The following is a 17003-nucleotide window of genomic DNA, read 5'->3' on the forward strand; positions in this document are numbered from 1 at the left end:
GGGCAAAGGATATGAACAGACACTTCTCAAAAGAAGATGTTTATGCAGCCGAAAGACACATGAAAAAATGCTCATCATCACTGGCCATCAGAGAAATGCAAATCAAAACCACAATGAGATGCCATCTCACACCAGTTAGAATGGCCATCATTAAAAAGTCAGGAAACAACAGGTGCTGGAGAGGATGTGGAGAAATAGGAACACTTTTACACTGTTGGTGGGACTGTAAACTAGTTCAACCACTGTGGAAGTCAGTGTGGCGATTCCTCAGGGATCTAGAACTAGAAATACCATTTGACCCAGCCATCCCATTACTGGGTATATACCCAAAGGACTATAAATCATGCTGCTATAAAGACACATGCACACCTATGTTTGTTGCGGCACTATTCACAATAGCAAAGACTTGGAACCAACCCAAATGTCCAACAACGATAGACTGGATTAAGAAAATGTGGCACATATACACCATGGAATACTATGCAGCCATAAAAAATGATGAGTTCATGTCCTTTGTAGGGACATGGATGAAACTGGAAACCATCATTCTCAGTAAACTATCGCAAGGACAAAAAACCAAACACTGCATGTTCTCACTCATAGGTGGGAATTGAACAATGAGAACACATGGACACAGGAAGGGGAACATCACACTCTGGGGACTGTTGTGGCGGGGGGGGAGGGAGGAGGGACATCATTAGGAGATATACCTAATGCTAAATGACGAGTTAATGGGTGCAGCACACCAACATGGCACATGGATACATATGTAACAAACCTGCGCATTGTGCACATGTACCCTAAAATTTAAAGTATAATAATAATGATAAAAAAATGCAACATGCAAAAAAAATTTTAAATTATAATCCAAGTCACACCCATTAGGATGGCCTTCAAAAAAGCAAAACAAAACAAAAGAGAAAATAACAACTGCTGGCAAAGATGAAGAGCAAAGGGAACTGTGCACTGCTGGTGGGAAGACAAATTGATACAGTCGCTATGAACAACAATACAGAGTTTCCTCAAAAGCTAAAAATAGGAGTACCCATGATTCAGCAATCTTATTACTGGATATTTATCCAAAGAATATAAAATCATTATATTGAAGAGATATGAACACTCTCATGTTCATTTCAGTATTATTTACAATAGCCAAGAGGTGAAAATAATGTAAATGTTCAACAAATAATGAATAAAGGAAATGTGTTATATTCATACAATGGAACATTCAGCCTTTTTTTAAAAAAAACAAAAGTCCTATCATGCTACTATATGGATGAAACCTGAGTACATTAGATTAAGTGAAATAAGCCAATCACAGAAGGGCAAATACTGTATGAATACACATATATGAAGTATTTAAAGTAGTCAACCCATAGAAACAAAAAGTAGAATGGTGGTTGCCAGGGGCTGGGATTAGGGGGAAAAGGGAAGTTGCTGATCAATGGGTATACAGTTTTGGTTATGCAAGATGAAAATAAATTCTATAAATCTGACATATAACAATGTGCATATAGTTATCTGTACTGTACTGTACATTTCAAAGTTATTAGGAGAATATATTTGATGTTATGTTTTTTTTTAACCAAAGTATAAAAGTACTTTATTTGCAGAAGCATCAATAGTAGCTGCAAGTGGTTGGCTGCAGTAGGCTTGTGATGGGCCCAAAGGATGCTCTCCAACTCTGAACAATTCAGGCGATATAGAGGATCCAGGGCCACTCTAGGCACCCATCTTACTACCCTTCCAACTTCACCCATTTTCTCATTATTTGTTAGGCTATATCACTCCTCTTCTTAAATGAGAAAACTAAGACTATATGTCTAGCAACATCTTGAAAAGCCACTTAAATCACCTATGTCTTTAAACAAAGCTCAAGTACAACATGGGCTCTGACAGGCCATGAAGAGTGGAACTGGCAAGATAAAGACTGGGGATGAAGTGGGTAGCCAGGTGTCTTAGTCTATTGAACTAGTTATAACATAATACCATAAGCAATAGAAATTGATTTCTCACAGTTCCAGAGTCTGGCAGTCTGAGATCAGGGTGCCAGCATGGTTGAATTCTGGTGAGGACCCTCTTCTTGGTCACGGAATGCTGTCTTCTTGTGTCCTCACATAGCAGAAAGACAGCAAGCAAGCTCTCTGTGGCCTCTTTTTTAAGGGCACTAATCCAGTTCAGGAGGGCTTTACCCTTATGACAATCACATGACTCCCACAGGCTCCATCTTTAAATACCATCAAATTGAGGGCAGAGATAGCACCATATAAATTTTGTGGGGGCACAAATATTCAGTCCACAGCACAGGGCTTTGAGCTTCACCAGTGAGCCTCATAGGTCATCAATTCTGCTGAATCTGGGGCCAGTGATTCTCAGGATGGCTTCTAGCTGCAATTAATAATGTTTGATAAGGAGAGCCCCAGCATTTCAAAGCCAGAAAGCATACTTGACTGACTTTATTTATCTGCCATTCATGGTTGTATTAGTCCATTCTCACACTGCTATAAACAACTACCTGAGACTGGGTAATTTATAAAGAAAAGAGGTTTAATTGACTCACAGTTACATAGGCTATATAGGAAGTATGGCTGGGAAGGCCTCAGGAAAGTTTCAATCGTGGCAGAAGGCGAATGGGAAGCAAGCACATCTTACCATGGCAGAACAGGAGAGAGAGAGCTAAGGTGGAAGTGCTACACACTTTCAAAACAACCATGAGAACTCTATCACAAGAACAGCAAGGGGAAAGTACACTCCCATGATTCAATCACGTCCTGTCAAGCTCCCCCTTCAATACGTAGGGATTACAATTCAACATGAGATTTGGGTGGGGACACAGAGCTAAACCCTATCAATGATTCTGTCCCCTCGTGCACTTGCTCAGTCATTCATAACACACACATTTTCATGCCTTCTGTGTGTCTGACACTGTGCCAGGCCCAGAGGGCATGGTAGAGAAAGGTGGCCAGAGGAGCACAAGAGAAAATCTTTTGACCTGGGCTCTAGACCAATATTTCTCTACCCATAAAACCACAGATTTCTGAGGGGCTTTGGAGTTAAGAAGATTCAGCATGGAAAGCAAGCACCAACTCCGGACTGAATAAATAGTATAGGTGATTCATAGAGGTACTATAGCATAGTGGTCAAGAGCTGGGGCCCCAGAGCCAGACTACTTGGGTTCAAATCCCAGTTCTGACATGTGGGTAGTTTCTTCATTGTGTCATGCCCCATGTTTCCTCATCTATGTAATTGAAATACATAATAATATTTACCCAAGAGTTAGCATATGTAAAGCATATAAATATTTGATTATTATTACGTATGTGCCACATTTTTTCAAATGTCTCTAGATGCTGTTATAATAAATTAAATATAAACTTGTTTTTAAATGTAACCTAATGTAGCTTATGGTTATTCTGCATTTTCTCAATCAACTGATGCCAAAAAATATAAATATTTTCAAGAGAGGATATTGCTATTTATTTGTATGTACAAAACAAAAGATGGCACACCTCCTTGATGCCGTTGCCCCATGATTCTGGTGCTTTCCAGCCATTTCCTGACATAGAGTCTAAGATTAGGGATTGGCTGGGTCCAGTTTCTCATCCCAGCTCTGCTCTGTCAAGCATTCAAAAACATTTATTAAGAAACTAATTATACAAGGCCCAGGGTGAAATACTACCTCTTACCTGCAAGCCCTGCAACAAATTATTTCATCTGCCTAAATATCATTTTTAACCTGTAAATTCGACATCTAACTTCCAGTTCATTTTGAAAATTAGAGGAGCAATACATGTAAAATCATCTAGCACAGTGCCTGGCACAGAAACTATGCCCAATAAATGTATATTTTCTTTCTAACTCATGATATGACAGTTGAGAAATGGCTGCATAACCTGCCTAATCCTTTAAATATGAGAAATCATATTTGGTTTCATGATACTCACAGAAGTGAAATGTACCCTGCTCTATTCAAGCACAGGTTGATGATGGTATAAAAATGAGATTCCATAAAGCATATCCTGGCTATGGGCTGCTGCTGCCCTTTACGAAAAAGAATCCAGCACACAAACACTGGTTAGGAGAGACTCTAGCCTAGAAATGCTCAGTGGCTCAGAACTTAATCGGTTGGGTGTCAACATTCAGTTATTAATATGGCTCCTAAGGGTTTCTAATCTATATCAATGTCCTTTAGATAAACATGCAGCCCCCAAGGCCAAAGGGAGGAGGAGCATGGCTATGAATTCTAGGATGAAGGATAGAAGGATGGATGGAGGCAGACCAGGAACCTCAATTAACCCCAAATGTGTAACACTCATTTGTAATTTCATCCCTGTGGTTTACATGGCATTAGAGTCTATGCATGAAGAACACTGCAGTAATGATGATAAATCCCTACCACATCAGAGATCAGAGTGACATGTGCTATGAGCTTCCTGGAAAAAGGTTACACATCCCCCAACCTGGCATAGAAGATAAAGGAATGAACAAGTTGGATAATGACCCTTCCCTCATGAGCTTATAGTCTAGTAGAGGGACAGATAACAAACACATGAGTATACAATATCAGGTGGTGCTAAGCACTATGAAGCAAACTGAATCAGGGCAAGAGGTCCATGACTGACATATTAAGTGAGGCTGGGGGTAAAGGTGTTCTTTTAAGATAGAGGGGTGAGGGAAACTGTCTCTGGGGAGGTAGCTTTGAACAGAGGGAAGTATGTGGTAAGGGAGGAAGCCTTGTGAGGATCTGGGGAAAGTGTCTCAGTCCGATGGCAAAGCAAGTGCAAAGGATTTGAGGCATGAATGACCTTGGTGAGTCCAGGAATAGCATGAAGAGCAGCATGGAGGTTGTGAGTAAGAAAAAGTGCAGGAGAAGAGGTTAAAATGGTAGTCAAGATATGACCACTTCTAGCCACCTCTGTCACTACCACCGTGGTCTAAGCCACCACCATATCTTGCCTGGATTCCAATATAGCCTACTTAACTGATATCCCAGGTTCTGCTCTTGATCTCATTCAGTCCGTTCTACTGGTTCCCAAATTTTGCTGTGCATTGGAATCACCTGGGGAGTTTTATTTATTTATTGTTAATTCATGTTTTTGAATAATGTCTGTTCACAAGTGGCAAAACATTCCAAAGGCTAGTAGTGGCAGAATCAGGATTTGAAACTACTCAATTAATTCCTGAGCCTCTTCCACCATAGCTATTATAGTTTACTGCCTACCTGCAAAGTAAAGATACTAAATAGATCACAATTACATAGCACCTACTATGTGTTGTTAGTCACTATCTTACATATATTAACTCGTTCAATCTTCATGGCAATCCTATGAGGTCAGTTTTACTTTTAACCTATGATAGGGATGAGGAAACTGAGGCTCAGAGATGTTACACTGTTTACCTAAGTTCACACAGCTAGTAGGTGGTGAGTTTGGTATTTGAACCCATGTAATCTGGCTCTAGAGCATTCATTTTCAAGAGAGTTCATATTACTACCAAGGGGACAATAATTTATTTTTTGCAGGATGAAAAATTATTACTCTTACATATAAGACCCAAATATACATACAGTACCTAAATAGTATATTAGTCAAGTTTCTCCAGAGAAACAGAACTAATAGGATATGTGTATATATTTATACAAAGATATAGATATTATAAGGAATTGGCTCATGTGATTATGGAGACTGGCAAGTCCAAAATCGGCAGGGTGGGCTGGCAGCCTGGAAATCCAGGAGAGTCAATGTTCCAGTTCAAGTCTGAAAGCCATCTGCTATAGAACCAGAAAGCACTGATGTTGCAAATGAAATCTAAAGATAATTTGCTGGGGAATTCTCTCTTGCTTGGGGGAGGCTGGTCCTTTTGTTTTATTCATCCTTTGAACTGATTCGATGAAGCCCACCCATATCATAAAGGGTAATCCGATTTACTCAAAGTTCACTGATTTTAAATGTTAAATCCATCCAAAAACACCTTACAGAGGCACCCAAAGTAATGTTTGACCAAAATATCTGGGAACGTTAGGGTCCAACCACTATAACACATAAAACTAACCATCACAAATAGATGTACAGTATATCTGTGGTATTAACATCTCATGGGGAAAGCAAATTGGATTTTTTTTAAGTTTGAAAGTCTCCTTGAGTGGAGGGTGTATGGGCAATAATGAAAAAAGAGATTGAGAAACACTGTGCTAGAGTGTGCCTTCAATCATCACACAGTTTAGGACAGTCAATCAGCTAAAGAAACCACATAGGTGGACAAGTGGCTTAGCTATAATAACTGGCTAACTAATACTTATTGCCAGCATGTAATGTGCAGATACTATGATTACATTTTTACATACATGTGCAGGGAGTATGGGAGTATGGCTAACCACTGTCATGGTTCCAGCTTGCTCTATTTAGCTCCTTCCTCCCTCTCCAGGGGTAGGGGCTCTTACAGGTGTAGGGGCTACCTCTACTACCCAAATTCCCCTTCTTTGAGATAAAGGTGTCATGGGCATTATGGGCTGGTGTCCACTGAGATAATAAGTCAAAGACAGAGCAAAGCATGACTGGGCATCTCTCCTGCTAGAGTTCAGAACCCCACCCTTACTGTACAGATAGGGGTGGTGAAGAGGTTATAGGCTCTGGGTGGGAAGTTCATGGGCAAGCAAGACTGTGACTTGTGGGCCCTTTAAGACAACTTTACTGACATCAGATCCCAGGATTTTAGGGCCCACCCCAAAAACGTTCTCACTTGTGCCTCACTGGGGAGCTGTTAAAATTTCCCATACCCAGGTCACGCACTTAAGTAAAGCGGAAGACTTGTGGGTGGGAGTCAGGCATCAGCATTTTGTAACAATCCCCATGTGATTCCACTGTGTAGCAAAATTTAACAATCTCTGCCTCATTTTCAACACTGCTTCTAGAGTTATTTTAAAAAATCAAGTCTAGTCATACATTTCTCCCCTGCTTAAAACCCTCCAGTGGTTTCCTATTGCACTTAAAGTCCACCTTTTTCATGTGACCTATAAGCCCATCTCCCTGTTGTTACCTGAGTGCGTTCCTCCTCCACTTACTATGCTTTAACTGACCTCTTTTTGTTCCTCAAAGATGCTGAGCTTGTCCTGCCTCAGAGCCCTTGTACCTCAACATTGGAATACTATTCCTAACCCTAACTCTTTTTGTTATTTAGATCTCATCCCAAATATCACCTCCCCTAAGATTCCTTCCCTGATTCTTCTAGATGATTTTGTACACAGACAACCTTTATGTAAATGCTGTGATGTGCCACCAAGATTCCCCTTCAGGGACTGAAGAACTTGCCCCAGCTGGTGAGAAAGTTGTCAGTACTTGACTTTGGCTGGAAAGACTGTAACTTTTCAGGTGCAGCCTGCATCCAGTGACTTGCCATTGGTAAAGTTTGTGGGCACAGACACCTTGCTGTAATGTGGGACAACTCTGAAGGTCCATCCCAGCCTCAGCACTCCCCAACAGGTGACAGAAGGCTTGGCTGAGAATACATCACAGCCCAAATTCTCCCTTGTCCAATTCTGCTTCTTCCCCTTCCATAGCTGTTGATCCCAAGAGCATTTCCCAAGGATATTCTTGTACATTAATTTGCATCTCAGAGTCCAAGGTAACTAAAACTGCAAAGGTTGCTGCCAGGAGTAATCTGAGAAAGGAAACACTAAGATGGCATTCTGGAGCTGGACCACCTGCCAGACAGCTGGCACCGTGGACCCCTTCACTGGAGATAGGTGGCACAGAAATAGCTCTAGCACAGGGCAACAATTTAATTGTTAACAATTTTACCTGTGGGCAGTGGGATGTGATGCTTGTGGAAAGAAATTCACTAGCAAGAGTAGAATTGGCTGGCCTGTGTTAAGCATAATTAATGCTTTGGAGAAAGGTAACAAAAGGCTACAAGTGATTATTGTAGAAGGTAAAGAGGTTCTCATATCTTGCATCCAGAGAGCAGAGAAAGCTAAGACCCAGGCTTAAAAATGAATCATCTAAGTAACAAAGCTCCAAAGAAGTTTAAACTCCCAACCACAGATGTTAGACCAAAGCCAGGGCCCTGATTGGGAAAGAATGGGGCACCAAATCATAGTGTGGGGACACCTGGTTTGATATACCGGCAATCTGGAATCCTCAGGATTTCTCCCAAACCTTGTGCATATGCAGAAGTGGCCCACTCTTTCCTAGAAATGCTGTTTTCTTTCCTGATGATGATGCAGAGGCCTCTCCCTTGAAAATGACACATGCATTCTCAGGGTCTGCCTCTGCCTCTTCTTCTGGCAGATAGTCCAATAGGGAGGTTATGTCGCAATATAACCTGGCTGGGGGAAATGATGGGCCTACTAAGGGAAGAAAGGAACTTGACCTCAAAGAAGCTGCTGAACCTAGTCAACCTGAACCAACCAGCAGGAGTCAGGAGAATGTGCATGGGACTGAATTCACAGGGTACTGGATCAAAAGGAAGTCAGAATATTAAACTGGATAAAAGGTATTTATATGAGAGCACCAATAGACAAAAGACTTAACACTCTGGCAAGGACCCTGGGAGATGATATGAAAATGCTGCCTAAGATGATGCTTAGAAATATGGAAAAAAACAGTAGTCTGCACCAATTAAGGTAGAAATGCCAGAATTGTTGAGACAGGCAGTAGTAAAAGGAATTAAAGGCCCTGGGAAGTGGGCATGCTACAGTAGCTATCCCATGGAAGTCTGGAATTCCTACTGGATGAATATGTTGTACAGGAGGGTATGGAGGATATATCATTTCCCAAGGCCATTGGGAAAACACAGGAGAGAGGAACACCAGCATCACTAAGGTCAGTGGTGGATCTCCCCTGCAGGACAGGGCAGATGGTAGTACAGGAGATCATAGAGATGAGTTTACTGATAGCAATAAGAATAGCAATAGAGGGCAGATGATAGTATTTTACCATCAGAAGCAATGAGTATAATTACTGTAATGAGCAGCAAAATCAGAGTTGCCATGAGGACCTGACCTATAGAGAGCTATGGAGACAGTTAAAAAAACACAGTATCCTTAGGGACAAGCTAGATGGGCAGCCAGCAACTGTAGCATTCAATCTATACAGTCAGAGGAAATCAAGGATGGGTGAGCAAGAGGTTGCGGGAAGTCACACTGACAAAAGTCAAAATTCCTTGTTTAGTTTCTACACCTGAGCAAATTTTCAGATCTGGAATCCACTGAATGGAGGCTGGGTCCCTGGGAGGAAGGCAAGTATATATGGTAATGATTACATGTTCTCAAAAGGGACAAATGGTCATTTACTTGGATAACTGTATAGTTGTGAAAAGAGACTATCCAAATATTTCACAACATCCAAGTTTCTACTGATAACTAAGGACTTGAAACATCATGATGACTCTCAAATACAGTAGGGGCATATGAGGACCAGGTAACCAATGTAGCCCTGGCCCAGATCTGGCTCAACAATGTGTCCGCAGGATCCACAGACCCGAATGATAATCACTGATTCCTCTAGTTTTCAAATGTACAATTGGAATTGACACACTTGGTAGCTGACACATGACCTGAATTAGTTTCTTGGCCTGACAGATAAGAGGTATAATAGTGGAGCAGGCCAAATGAAGCCCCTTGTGTCACTTGGGTTTATGGTAATCCGAAATAGGATAATCACAACAAAGACTTCTAGGGTTGAAGAAGAGCAAGGTCATGCCATCTATGGTGGAGAATTAGATAACTTCTATAAAACAATCTCTGGCATGCTACCAGGCGCTGATAGAGATGAAGTGTCTGATCATGAGTCATTAAATGACCATGGAGCCAGAGCTTCTGTACATGAGCTGGGTAGCTGGGTGATTTTAGACCCACCAAGTCATAAGGTTAGGTATACTCAGCAGCAATCCATTGTAAGAGCAGCTGATGGAGGAGGGAAAACACAGAGTTTCTTTCTCAGGCTGGCTGAAGAAATAGGAAGCAAGCTGAAGACAGACCATAGCTGCATTGTAGCCCACTGAGGGGTGACCTTAAAAGAAGCAGTGAAGGTAAATCCTCCCAATAGGCAGAGCTTTGGGTGGTGCAGTTGTTCATTCACTTTATTTGAAAAGAGATATCCTGAGGTTATAATATATAAGGAATCACAGGGAATTACCAATAGATTGGTTGGAACTTAGGTGACCCAGTCAGTTGCCTAATCTTGATGGTGAATAGACAAGATTAGCAAACATGGACTGAAAAGGTGAACAGGGATTCGGGCATGTCAGAGACAAGACTTCAATCATGCCACCACATAAGCTATCGGGGGACCTGCCCCGATAATCACGTAGGTTCTTTTCTATTTTCCTAAGTGTCAGCTGGCTTGAGAATTAAAGGGACAGAGTTCAAAAGAGAAATTTAAAAGCTGGGCGTCCGGGGGAGACATCAGACATTGGTAGGATCCGTGATGGCCCACAAGCCACAAAAACCAGCAAGTTTTTATTAGGGAGTTTCAAAAGGGGAGGGAGTATACGAACAGGTGTGGGTGACAGACATCAAGTACTTAACAGGGTAATAGAATATCACAAGGCAAGTGGAGGCAGGGCGAGATCACAGGACCGAGGCGAAATTAAAATTGCTAATGAAGTTTTGGGCACCACTGTCATTGATAACATCTTATCAGGAGACAGGGTTTTGAGATCAACCGGTCTGACCAAAATTTATTAGGCGGGAATTTCCTCTTCCTAATAAGCCTGGGAGCGCTATGGGAGACTGGAGTTTATTTCACCCCTGCAGTTTCGACCATAAGAGAGAGTACACCCCGGGGGGGCCAGTTCAGAGACCTACTCCTAGGTGCGCATTCTCCTTCTCAGGGATATTCCATGCTGAGAAAAAGAATTCAGCGATATTTCTCCCATTTGCTTTTGAAAGAAGAGAAATATGGCTCTGTTCTGCCCGGCTCACTGGCAGTCAGAATTTAAGGTTATCTCTCTTATTCCCTGAACAATTGCTGTTATCCTGTTCTTTTTTCAGGGTGCCCACACTTCATATTGCTCAAACACACATGCTGTACAATTTTTGTAGTTAACGCAATTATTACAGGGTCCTGGAATGATATACATCCTCCTCAACTGACAGGATTAAGAGATTAAAGTAAAGAGAGGCATAGGAAATCACAAGGGTATTGATTGGGGAAGTGATAAGTGTCCATGAAATCTTCACAATTTATGTTTAGAGATTGCAGTAAAGACAGGCGTAAGAAATTACAAAAGTATTAATTTGGGGAACTAATAAATGTCCATAAAATCTTCACAATCCACGTTCTTCTGCCATGGCTTCAGCCGGTCCCTCCGTTTGGGGTCCCTGACTTCCCGGCAACAATAAGCCACCAAGACCAGTGAAAGTCCTAACTGAGGAAAAGAAGAATTTGGAAAGGAGACTAGATGAGAGAGATATTGAGTGTCAGTTGTGGCCTCAAAACTAGTTGCAACAACAAGGGCTATAATTTGTCTCATAAACCCTCTTACAAATTTTTCCCCAGGAAAAGAAACTCACCAGAGTTCTGGAGTTGATGCTCCCAGAATTTGAATAAAGAAGGTGGTCCAAGTGGCAGAAGAGATGGACTCTAGTGGTTCTTAAAAATGTACAACCCAAACGTGCCTTCAGGACTGAAGCGTTTATTTCCCCAGCTTCCACCGGAGCTACTGGGCTTATAGTTTTCAGCTGTCAGCTCTCTTTGGAAATTGCCTTCAGCTGAACCTCTCCCAAGTTCCTATCACCCTCCCTAAGGGAATTTGCGCCCAATGACTGATAAGTGTGAGTGTAAAAATGCTTCATCTTTTTGCCGTAATGTGGCACAACTCTGAAGGGTTGTCTCAGCTTGGCACCTCCGTTGGAGTCAGGCCTTTGTTGAACAGTGTTACAGTTCAACTTTTCCCTCTGCCAATCTTTCTTCCCTTTCTTCTCCACCCTTCCACAGTTGTTGATCCTGAGGTAGCTCTCTAATAAATTTCCTGTATACTAATCTTTGTCTCACAGTCAGCTTTGTGGAAAATCCAACGTGCAAAACATGCACACACACACACACACACACACACACCCTTGTAGTAATTCTCTATTATACGACCATTTAATTGCTCCACTAGAGTTACAATACATAAACTTTTCCTACGCATTTTTTGGTTGCCTATTATCTGTTTCTTCTCCTAAACATGAATGCCACAAGAGCAGGGGCTGCACATTGTTTATTCCCCATGACTGACTGTATCCTTAGTCCCTCCTTTGTACATATATGTAAGGAACATAGTTATGCTACAGACAGGCAGGCATAGGCCGAGGCAAACACCCTGCATGACTCAGTGAGATTGGAGTGCAGGCACACAATTCTGTGCATTATATAACCACAGCTATGTAGCCATAATATGGGAAGGCTCATCACCTGGCTCTCAGCCACTATTGTCTGTAGGTGTATAAATGCAGCACTGACAGTGAAAGAGCTGCTGAATAAAGCCATGTCCCATCTATCTGCTGTCTCTCAAGTGTTCTTCCAGCTCCCTGCCCTCCGTCTACCCTCTCGCCTCAGACCTCAACTGGGGCTTGAACCTGACATTTGACATAGTCGGCAGGATAAGGTGAGTGGGCCTTAAGCCCCTGAGGCTCCCGGGTTGGCTATGTGGCTGCAGAATGGGTTGTGGTTCCCGGTGGCAGCGGTGCTACTAGGATGGGCCCCAAAGGAAACGTGGGAGGTAGTGGAGGGGTCTCCCATGAGTGTGGAGAAAGCACTGAAGGAGCCGGAAGCACGTAGCACCGAGGAGGAATGCACCTTCACTGGCAGAGTTGGATGGGTGTTTCTGACTGAACTGTGGGAAGTACATGTTCAGTTCATGTGGGATACTGCACAGGTAAGGGACCTTCAAGCACAAGCCACATGCCTGGGGGCCCAAATACACAGCTTGGAGAAAAACCTGGGGGTAAGGGACATCCAGGCGCAAACAGGGCGCTTAGAGGCCCAGATAAACGGCCTGGAACAGGAGTTAGAGACTGCTGTCAGTGCGACCTTGAGCCCGTCCTCCTGGCCAGAAACTCCTGTTTGGTCTGATGCTGAGGAGGAGGAGGCTCCCTCACTGCGGGCTCACCTCATGATCCATCAGAAGGTAGAACATGAGCAGCCAATGGGGCCTCAGGGGTGGGCTCAGGGACCCCCTACCATGGTGGAACAGACTTCCTATAGTGCCTATACCCCCACTGAGCTGCGGGAGTTAGGTAAGCAATGTCAGCAGCGTCCGGGGGAGCCCCTCCCTGCTTGGTTACTCTGCCTTTGGGACGAAGGCGCTGACAGCATTTCCTGCTCTGCCTCTGAGATGGAGAAGCTGGTTTCTATTACAACTAACCCCTCCCTTTGTCAGTGGCTGCAGCTGAGCCAACAGTTAGCAAAGGGCAAAATGACCACACTCTGATTGAGTGGCTGATGGCAGCCATACAAACTGTGTGGAACGATGCTGGAGAAATACCAGAAACTGTGAGTATGGCAATCATATACAGATTTAATGCAGATACTCCGGGAGATGGGTATGTGGCAGGCCATGGTTGATCTGAGTACCCGAGGGCCAGATGATGAATGCTTTACCTCCCCACATGAGGGATCTTGTGCTGGGCTCAGTGCCCCCGCGTGCTTTTGGCTCTCTGGCCACTGTCCTCACCCTGTATGTGGGATGTCACTTACATGAAGTGACTAAGGCAGCCCTCAGGGAGGCAGAAGGCCATTGGCAGGACTGGGGAGTCCGTGCCATAAAAAAGGGGAAGATGCTCCCTCCACAGGTAATCACCCCACGAGATAAAAAGGAGCCCCAGTGGGTGACTTGCATGCAGATGTGGATTGATTTAATTTCAGATGGGGTTGCTCAAGAGAAAATTGGCAGGCAACCCAATGGAATGCTGTTGGCTCTGTGGAGGCAACTGTCCCCAGAGCAACAATTCCGGAAAATGCCCAAGAGGGGGCAAAACAATGTTGCTCAACCTAATCCCACTGGGACGCTTCAACTCCAGGACTATTTGCAGGCAGGTGAAGATATGAAGACTTTCCTGTTTGATTATGGAACTGACCCAAGATGCCTGGCTCTGGGGGACACCAGATGACTGGAGGCCATATGTAGAGCTGGCAATCCACTGGTCCCCCATGAATGTACAGTGGGTCCTAGCACAGGTAGATACTGGTGCAGACTGCAGTCTTGTTTATGGGAACCTGGGTAACTTTCCAGGCAGAGCTGCATTTATTAATGGTTATGGGGGCCAGTCAGTGAAGGGGAAACCTGTGTCTCTGAATCTTGGCATTGGTCGCTTGGCTCCTCCACCTATACACTACGTATGTCTCTCCCATACCTGAATATATTTTGGGGATGGACATTTTGCATGGTCTGAAGTTACACCCATGGCTGGAGAATTCAGACTCCAAATCTGTGTAGTAAAGCCGGTACTGCATGGACATATACATCACCAGCCCCAAGTTCTGCCACAACGCTGACGGGTTACTTCCGCTCATCAATACCATTTGCCAGGGGGGCATATGGAGATAACTGAGACTATTAAGAAGTTAAAGGAGGTGCAAATAGTGCATGGCACCCATAGCCCCTACAATTTCCTGGTATGGCCAGTCAGAAAGCCTGATGGGACTTGACAGACGACAGTGGATTATTGGAAACTGAATAAAGTAACACTCCTGCATGCAGCTGTACCTCCCATCATGGATTTGATGGACCACTTGACAATGGAACTGGGACAGTACCACTATGTTGTAGACTTGGCTAATGCATTCTTCTCCATTGACATTGCTCCAGAGAGCCAGGAATGGTTTGCCTTCACATGGAAAGAACAATGAACATTCACCATGCTGCCACAGGGTGCATAGCCCCACCATTTGTCATGGTATTGTTGCCATGGATTTAGTTGCCTGGAAATTTCCAAAAGAGGTCCACTTGTTCCATTATATTGATGATATTATGTTAACCTCTGATTCTCTTGCAGATTTAGAAGTGGTGGCACCCTTCTGGCGGCAACATTTGGCAGCATGCGGTTGGACTGTCAATGAATCCAAGGTCCAAAGGCCTGGATTGTCTACCAAATCCTTGGGGCTTATTTGGTCAGGTAAGACAAAGGCCATACCAGAGGCTGTCATTGATAAAATCCAGGCATACCCCCAACCCACCACGGTGAGGCAGCTGCAGACTTTTGTGGGCCTCTTGGGGGTATTGGCAGGCATCTGTGCCCCATTTGGCTCAAATGATAAAACCATTGTACTGGTTAACAAAAAGGGGGGCTACCTGGGATTGGGATGATGAGGCTGAGACAGCCTTTCTGGCCGCCAAGTGGACTGTTCAGCAAGCACAGGGCTTACAAGTGATAGATCGGGGTGCCCATTCGAACTTGAAATATATGTGACTACAGATGGTTTTGGCTGGGGCTTATGGTAGCACACGAAGCATTTCAGAATGCCAGTGGGCTTTTGGTCCCAACTTTGGAAGGGAGCAGAGCTCCAGTATTCGTTGATAGAGAGGCAGTTAGCTGCTACATATGCTGCCCTTCAGGCGTGTGAGAGCATGATGGGATGGGCTACAGTTGTCATCCAATGGATGGCTTACTCAATAGCAGGGTGGGTATGCTCCTGAGTAATGACCCTCCACACTGGGATGACACAAACACCCACTTTAGCAAAGTGGGGTGCCTACTCGGAACAGTGAAGTACACTGAGTACAAGTCCCTTAGTAGCAGAATTACAAGAGGTCTTGGGGCCTATAGTCCTAATGCAAGATAAGCCCATAGGGCCTGAGGCACCCTAGACCTTGAGCCATCACTGTTTAAGGAAGGGTGCATCCCCCCGCCCCCATTCCTGATGGTGCAAGGTATATGGATGAATCCAGCCAGGGTGATGCTGCTGCCTGGACTGCTATTACAGTCCAGCCTAGTCCTGACACTATATGGTTTCATACTGGGTGTGGACAAAGCAGCCAATGGGCTGAACTCAGAGCAGTGTGGATGGTGATCACCAAAGAGGAGTCATCTATGACAATCTGCACCAATAGTTGGGCAGTCTATTGAGGCTTAACTTATGGTTGACCACCTGGAAGTTACAGAATTGGCTTGTAGGCCATCAGCCCACTTGGGGCCAAACTATGTGGCAAGACCTTTGGGAAACAGGTCATCAGAAAGATGTAACTATCTATCAAGTGTCAGGCTGTATGCCTTTGGCCGCCCCCAGTAATGATGAGGCAGATGCCTCGGCCAAGGTCCAGTGGTTAGAGTCGGCATGAGATGTGGACTTGTGGCTACACAGGAAACTTGGACATGCAGGGGATAAGCTGATGCAACAGGTCAGTTGGTGCTGGGATCTGTCTTTGCCCCAGCAGGACATTCACAAGGCCTGCCAGAAGTGACCAGTGTGTGATCAGGCATACCTTAGACAGAGACAACTGCCTAGTGTAACACAACAAGTGGACAGTAGGGTGGATGCCCTTGACCAGATGGCAAATAGATTACATTGGACCACTGCCAAAATCGCAGGGCTACACACATGCACTGACTGCTGTAGACATGGCCACCAGCCTGTTGTTTACCTACCCTTGCATCGTGGCCAACCAGCAACACATCATTCAAGCCCCGCAACACTTATGTGCCTTATACAGCCATCCCCTGACCATTGAAAGTGATAGGGGAACTCATTTCACTGGACAGCAGGCACAACAGTGGGCACAGCAGATGGTCATACAATTGGGGTTTCATGTTCCTTATAACTCACAAGCCGCTGGCATGATTGAGTGATATAATAGACTCCTGAAGAACAGGTTACATTTGCATGTTACTCCCCTGTCTTTGCGGGCCTGGAGTTCCAGGCTGGACCTGATGCTCCAAATCTTGAATGGGCGGCCACAGAAAGGTGGCTCAGCCCCAGTGGAGGCACTGTTACACCAGGCCGGCACCCCTATCCAGCTACAGATACACACCAAGGATGACCTGTTACAACCAGATATGGGGACAAACGGTAATCTGTTGTTGC

The sequence above is a fragment of the Nomascus leucogenys genome, chromosome X, assembly GCF_006542625.1.
Source record: "Nomascus leucogenys isolate Asia chromosome X, Asia_NLE_v1, whole genome shotgun sequence".
NCBI lineage: Eukaryota > Metazoa > Chordata > Mammalia > Primates > Hylobatidae > Nomascus > Nomascus leucogenys.